Genomic DNA, 8,131 nt, shown 5'->3' on the forward strand with positions numbered 1-8,131 from the left:
ACTGCAGCAACATATCATGGTAATACAGTGTTCTGAGAATTTGTATGTATTTATAGTATGTACTCTATGTAGGGCACTTGTCATTGTAAATGGTTGGATACCAAGAGCAATAACAAATGTCAGGTGGTCATTTGCTTATCACCTGCTGGCATATAACATTGGGTCAGCTTTTTTTCTTTTTAATACTGTTTTTATTAGGCATTTTGTATATGACATAACTTCAGAATATCATTGACAAATAATGAGTAATTAAGTGACAGGTAGTGTATTGGGTCAGCTTTTTAAATGAATAAATAATGTTTTGTGCCCAAGATAACTATGAGGAAAATTAATAAAATAAATGAATTCAACTGGTATGAAGGATAATGCTCTTCTGATGGGGGAAAAGAGGTGGTTGCTTAATGGATGCTTTAAAAAAATCTAACGGCTCTTCACTCAGACAAAACCGACATAATACAGTATGCACTCATGCAACCTCTGAGCGAATTTAGAGAGAGAATTACATAAAATTCACTTGAGAAAAGTTCTTCGCTCCTTGCAAAAGAGTTTGAGAGAATCAAAAGGGATAAAGAAACTGAAAAGGATTACACCGCTGAGACAACTTGAAGGACTTGAAAAGCGTTTACTACAGAGAACTATATAAAAGAACCTTGTACAGTTTATCTTTGCATGTTCCCCACTACAGGGAAGCCATCGACAAAAGGCGGCCATGCTGGACCAAGCTGTGTTCCGAACAGTCCTCCTTTTATCCTCACTTACTATATCAATCACCTGCTTGAGGCTGAGACGGGCAACAGGTCACAGTTTATGTATTTATTAATACAATGTTTATGTGTTGACTTTCACATTATTGCTCATTGATTTGGAATGAAATTACTGGAGGCCATGGCCACCAAGTTCACGTGAGTAGTGCACACACACGCACGCACACGCACACGCACACGCACACACACACACACACACACACACACACACACACACACACACACACACACACACACACACACACACACGTGTATTCACGTGAATACAGTTCTTTGTGTATAGCGTGGCTGCCTTATGATACACTGCAGCAACATATCATGGTAATACAGTGTTCTGAGAATTTGTATGTATTTATAGTATGTACTCTATGTAGGGCACTTGTCATTGTAAATGGTTGGATACCAAGAGCAATAACAAATGTCAGGTGGTCATTTGCTTATCACCTGCTGGCATATAACATTGGGTCAGCTTTTTTTCTTTTTAATACTGCTTTTATTAGGCATTTTGTATATGACATAACTTCAGAATATCATTGACAAATAATGAGTAATTAAGTGACAGGTAGTGTATTGGGTCAGCTTTTTAAATGAATAAATAATGTTTTGTGCCCAAGATAACTATGAGGAAAATTAATAAAATAAATGAATTCAACTGGTATGAAGGATAATGCTCTTCTGATGGGGGAAAAGAGGTGGTTGCTTAATGGATGCTTTAAAAAAATCTAACGGCTCTTCACTCAGACAAAACCGACATAATACAGTATGCACTCATGCAACCTCTGAGCGAATTTACAGAGAGAATTACATAAAATTCACTTGAGAAAAGTTCTTCGCTCCTTGCAAAAGAGTTTGAGAGAATCAAAAGGGATAAAGAAACTGAAAAGGATTACACCGCTGAGACAACTTGAAGGACTTGAAAAGCGTTTACTACAGAGAACTATATAAAAGAACCTCGTACAGTTTCTCTTTGCATGTTCCCCACTACAGGGAAGCCATCGACAAAAGAAGGCCATGCTGGACCAAGCTGTGTTCCGAATAGTCGTCCTTTTATCCTCACTTACTATATCAATCACCTGCTTGAGGCTGAGACGGGCAACGGTCACGGTCTGCATTTCTATAATTTACCAAAGCCGTTTTAAGTTCTGTCCATTTTATCAGGCAACACAAGATGAGTGTGAGAACACTGAAACTGTTAGGTTACACGGTGCTGCAATACACATACACACACACACACACACACACACACACACACACACACACACACACACACATTTGCATACACACAAATTAATTTGTTCTGACCTAGTATTTAACTTCCACAGCAACTATCAGTGAATCTACTTGTTGTTATAAGACATAGCATTGGCTGCTGCATATTGGGTGACAGAGGCGAATACGTTTTATAACTGGCATGGTGTGGTGTTTGATGAGTTTGTTTGTAAAATAAATTTTTACTTGAGTCATGAGTCCCATAGAAATTGGTCCGTGACCCAGTGCTTGGGAACCAGATAAAAGCGGAGAGCATTATGTTTTAGTGAAACACATACGTGCAGTGCACAACGTACAGTATGTTGTCAAGTCAAATTTGGGTTCGTTTTTCTGTAAAGCGGCTTGTGAATACTAAGTTGCGGGTTGCATTTTTTTGTTTCTAAATTGTAGTTGCTTATTTGGGCTTGCTTCCTTATGTTGTATGAAACGACAACATCAATGCACCTGCCATGCTGTCAATGCAAAATCTTGCATTTGTTGTAAAACTTCAAATTCAACAGTTATAACAATCAGTTATCTTTTACTACAACAATAAAACACATACCATGTAATAACTATAGGACCAATAGCTATAATAGCATTAGCTATTGGGCCTATAGCTAATGAGCTTGAGTAATTGCTAACAGGTGCTGTAGGTTTCAACTCACCTATACTGGTGTCCTCCACACAGCGCCGGTGCGTCCGTATAGGCCATTGCCGCACCCGCTTCGGATGTTATCACCCCTGAATCAAGAGAATGTTCGTGATCAGCACCTTAGAAATACCTCCAGTCTGTGATAATCAACATACTGGAAAACCCGGAAGTGAAACTATGGGAGCGTTTGCTTTTTGTGACCATGATGGAGGCGCATCGTCTCTGGTGTCATTGAGCCACGTGAGGCACCGCTGAGCGAGTCGCTAGCCGAGCGAGTCGCCGTGCCGAGCGTTGCGACGGCCACCAGAGCCGACTCAGCGCCGTTCGAGTTACGTCCCGATAGGCAGAAAATAGTACCCCCTAGTTTCCATGCCCCTGTGGACTTGCGCCGTCGTTCGTTCGTTTTGTGTCCGGAAGGGCGCATCCGTGGGATACGGCCTAAGTGCTGGCGCTGCCTCCACACACCCATTTGCAACCGCTTTGTAAGCGGTTGTTTGATGCCTCAGTTAAAATGTTAGGGGCCTATGATACGTTTTTCAACTGTATTTACTTTTTGAAATAAATACTGCGAAAGTGTTTTATCATTTTAATCCACTACTTGTCGACGGGCTAGACTCCAATTCTACCAGCTAGATATAGAGGTTCCAAACGGAGCTACGGTGTTAGTCCGGCAGCTTCTTTTGTTTAAAGTGGTACATTTGGTATATAGTCTTTTTTATTGGACTAAAATATTGTCTATATACATACATTCATGAATCCACTTGCTGACCGGCTGTCACTATTGGGCAATTCTTTTTTCATTAACATCCTATGGCAGGCCAAATTGTCAAAAATGTCAAACTTTCCTTATGCTTTAAGTAGCATGTGACATGTCAAACTAGGGGGGTTTCATGATTCTGAATCCATTCCAAGCATTAGTTTTGCACAAAAAACACTCCTTGGGCTAAAAACGGCCATAGACGTCATGACAAATGTGATGATGAGGTCAGCACATTTTGCCCAAGGAGTGTATTTTGTGCAAAACTAATGCTTGGAATGGATTCAGAATCATGAAAACCCCCTAGTTTGACATGTTACATGCTACTTAAAGCAAAAGGAAAGTTTGACATTTTTTGTCTGCCATGGTAGGGTCACAAGAAAGAATACGAGACTGCTCGCCCCTATACCAACTCGCCCCGGGCGTACAGCCGGCGGAACAGCGCGGCCTGGTATTCCTAAAGTAATCTAAGTAAATTATGCTTAAACGGTTAAACCTAACCTTATTCCTAACCTCAACCTCAGTAAAACGATGCCTAAACCTAACCCTATTCTTAAACTTAACCCCAGTAAAACTATGCCTAACCCTAAACTTATTTCTAACCTTATTCTCAGTAAAACAAAATAAAGAATACAAGAACCGCCGCACCGAGCTGTCGGCGTGAGGTCGGCGGAAAAACGCTGGGGCGAGTTGGAAAAGGGGCGAGCGGACCTGTTACCACAAGAAACCCCTATAAAAAAATTGCCCAATACCGACAGCCGGTCAGCAAGTGGATTCATGAATATATGTATAGAGAATATTTTAGGCCAATAAAAAAGACTATACTATACCAAATGTCCCACCCGTCCATGGCATGGCAGACATTTTTTGTCAACACTGGTTTTCATACCAGTGTTGCGGACTCTATTTTCTCCTCTTGTACTGCCTTTTGTCCAGCACCTGGGCTGGAGTGGAGGTGCATGCTCTATTACCTTTGTTAGACATTTTTTGTCTGCCATGGTAGGGTCACAAGAAACCCCTATAAAAGAAATTGCCCAAAACCGACAGCCGGTCAGCAAGTGGATTCATGAATATATGCATATATAGAGAATATTTTAGGCCAATAAAAAAGACTATTCACCAAATTCCCCACCCGTCCACCTTGACTGCCGGACTATGTAGGAGTAGGACTGTTAGTATTTCTAACCAACATGCATGCACCCCACAGGCAAGTGCCTCTGACAGCAGACTGATTATACCTCAAAATACATATAGGCCTACATCAATAATAGAATCTATTACATCGCTGTACCCACAGACCCACACTGTACATAATTTGGTGTTCATATATTTGAACGGGCAAGGACTAGTATGTAGGCTAATAATTACATTATGCACATCATTTTTCATTCAAAGTTTCAAACTCTGAACTGACCGGGGACGTCTAGATAGTCAGTGCCATGTGACTGTCAACATTAAGTTTAATGACACCACAACAAAATAAAATATTTACAGATTTTGAGTGCCCATAAATATAACCATTTTCATTATTTTAAAATGTCTTCCACATCAGGATATTGTTAGCCTGACACACTGAATTTTCATTTAATTTCGTTTCACTCACAATATTTGTAGGGCCCCTCCATTCTGTTTAATACCAATAAAAACATTGTACTAAATTTAAAAAGGGGTGCAGATGTGCATACATGTCATGACATGACACGCGCCTGTTGGGTGCAAACTAAAGTCCTTAAAAAGACAATTAAATATATTTTGATTGATCATGGCACTTTCCCAAACCTCGCGTCACCAGGCTTTCCACTACACGGAGGAAACACCCTAGGGAACCCTATTTGGGAAGACGATAGTCTACCGTAGCCTACCCCGGTACCGTACCGACCGAATTTCCAAATAGCCTAAGCTACCGAAAACGTTAATTTTACTACAAACCAAAGTATGCCTCCCGTTCCAAGTCTAAAACAGGCGTGCCAGACATAGGCTAGACAGTAGCCTACTGCAGAGCGACGGGTGACAAACCTTAACATTAACTTATTTAAGAATAAACAGATACCGGTAGGCCTATGTTGAAACCCACAAAGTCCACGTGTGTTATTTCAAAATGCATTGAAGGAAACATACATACCAATCAACCCATGATACACGGACACGGTCACTTCAGCCGGTCTGATGGTAATTATAGGCCTAATTATTGGCAGCTGTGCAGTGTGTGTGCATGTGCATGCAACTCCCTGGTACGCGCGCGCGTGTGTGTGTGTGTGTGTGTGTGTGTGTGTTGTATAGTATGGTATGTTTCATATTTTGATGGTGGAACTGTGACATTGATGCCTTAATGACAACATTGTATGATTCTCTTTTTTGTGTCACATTTTACTTTTTAATGACTTTTATGACTATAGAAGTAGGCTATTATTTTCTTTTCATTTTTCTAATAACATAAAAAGGTTAAATGACATTGTTGAAATGTTTCTAAATAATTAGTTTGAACTAGATTTGCATATTTTGTGATATAGGTTACAGTTTATATTTTGATGATGTATGGTTGTGAATTTAATACCTGGAAATGTCAAGTTAAGAGTAGCCAAACACAACCTTTGTAGGCAAATGACACTATGAAGGGCTGCATCTTTTGACATTTCTAATTTGAACTAAAATATGAGGTGGAATGTGGAATTGCATGACATGGTGTAGATCCATCCAGCATCTTTGGATTTGCATGCAATAAATACCAAACCAGTCTGACTGTCCACTTTCGTCTTAAGCGAGTAATTCATGTCGTGATGTCTATTCCAGAATGACAATGCCTCTATCTGTTTGAATGGTTTGATGAGGATGGAAATGCGTTAACCGTGAACTGTGCACTTCCCAGCCACCAGACCTTTTCACGTTTCCAGTGCCATTACACAATACTGCAAAAATGGAATTTACTGTGATTGAAATTATAGGCCTATGCTGTGTCAGATTAATTTCCCACCTACGGTTTCAGTCTATGCTGTATTTCGAGAGAAAGACAAATTGAAGCTGTTCTCACAGTTTATTGTGGACTCACACATATTTGAGATAAATATTAGAGATGTCCCGATACGGTAACGGATCGGCCCATATTTGTCATATCGGGTCATATCGGTATCGGTGAATATGTCAGTCTAACCACCGATCTGACACAGGGGTAAGGGGTTGACACTATGGCAGGTAAATAAAATGTTGGGACATGTGGAGTTTGCTTTGGAGTTGCCCAAACTGCAAGTGCACATTTGAGTGAGGAGTCTGCTATAAACACAACACGAGATATATAGCTAGATAGCTATGAACACAACACGAGATATATAGCTAGATAGCTATAAACACAACATGAGATCACAACACTGAAATCGGTATTCGGTATCGGTATCGGCTAACACACAAATTGAGGTATCGGGATCGGATCGGAAGCGGTATCGGGACATCCCTACTAAATATACTTAAATGATCTTAATATCTTTAAGCCTGATTCCTCCTACAACATGCCACAAACCAATAGCAGATCTATAAGCTCACAACACATGATGCGACATGTTGTGAGCTTGTAGATCAGCTGCCGTGCCAAGTACAAATTTATGACAAGTTTACAATTCACCCTTTGTCAAGTCCCGCCCGTGGTTGTGCCCCTCTTTGCACCCATTGGTTGCCGTTTCGTGGTTGGACAAAAATCCTCTCTCCATCCACTACCATTGAAATAACATGTTTTTCAGGTTGCTTCATATTGATATTCTGTGCGTTCAATTCTTATTTTAAACTTGGTGTCAGTAAAAAGGAACATCACAGGTGCAGCATGGTGACTGGGCATATCATGTTTGTTTTTAGTTTTTTCCAAAAAAAGATGTTTAGCAAATTCAATATAAACAAGGCGGAACCAGGGCGGAACAAGGCAGAAAGAGCCTGCTGGTTAGTCAGCCAGGGACCAATCATGAAGGCTGACAAAGGGTGAATTGTGCATTTTTGTGTGAGATATTTAATTCAGAAGTTAAAATGTTGTGCTGTCTCCACCTCTCTCTCTCTCTCTCTCTCTCTCTCTCTCCCTTGATCTCTCCCTTTTCGTTTTCCGGTCTCTCTCTCTCCTTGTTTCTCCTTGTTTCTCTCTCTCTCTCCTCTCCCATCTGTCTGTCTCATAAATGACAGTAGTCGACCAGCAGTATCAGTCATCTGGGCCATGCACTGCTGCTGATCATCCTGATGTTCTGAGGTCCTGTCACCTTTTCACCTCTTCCTCCTTGTGTGGATCCATATTCTCTGGGGAGCTGTGGAGCACAGTGGCGTGACCTTACAAGTAGAGGAAGATATAAGATACAGTCTTGTCTCTGGATCATCATGGCATGACCCAGCTATAGTGCTAAAGCTGCAATCTGCAATTTATTACCCTGCACAGCCAAAATGTCTACAGTATATACTCATCCAAGACACAATCCCTGTGTTATACAGTAGTTGCAGTAGGTGTCCTACCCAAACACCAGGGTCTGAGGTAGGGTTATATTGTATTAACACATTTGGCTAGAATAACGTTTTATTCATTCAAATAATTCTGGATTGCAGCTTTAATTTAACTCAGAGTGAAAAAAATGGACCCAGTGATGGTGCATTTTTACGCTCTCAGTCAGATACACTGCATTTGATTGTGCTGGGAGGAGTTTAACATTTATCAGAAGAGTGTTACATTAGTAACAAGTTACGGTT

General features: G+C 40.6%; 1 protein-coding gene across 1 annotated transcript in view; it reads right to left on the minus strand.

Annotated features, from left to right (window-relative positions):
• Positions 1-5,584, minus strand: part of LOC306923816 (solute carrier family 23 member 1) — a 253,967-nt gene extending 248,383 nt beyond the window's left edge. The window contains exons 1-2 of the mRNA XM_079502136.1: positions 5,547-5,584; positions 2,681-2,756 (exon numbers count right to left, since the gene is read on the minus strand). The gene's annotated coding sequence lies outside the window, so the exon portion shown is untranslated. The remainder of the gene's footprint in view (positions 1-2,680; positions 2,757-5,546) is intronic.
• Between the last annotated feature and the right edge of the window lie 2,547 nt (positions 5,585-8,131).

The sequence above is a fragment of the Electrona antarctica genome, assembly GCF_951216825.1.
Source record: "Electrona antarctica genome assembly, chromosome: 5".
Classification (NCBI taxonomy): Eukaryota; Metazoa; Chordata; class Actinopteri; order Myctophiformes; family Myctophidae; genus Electrona; species Electrona antarctica.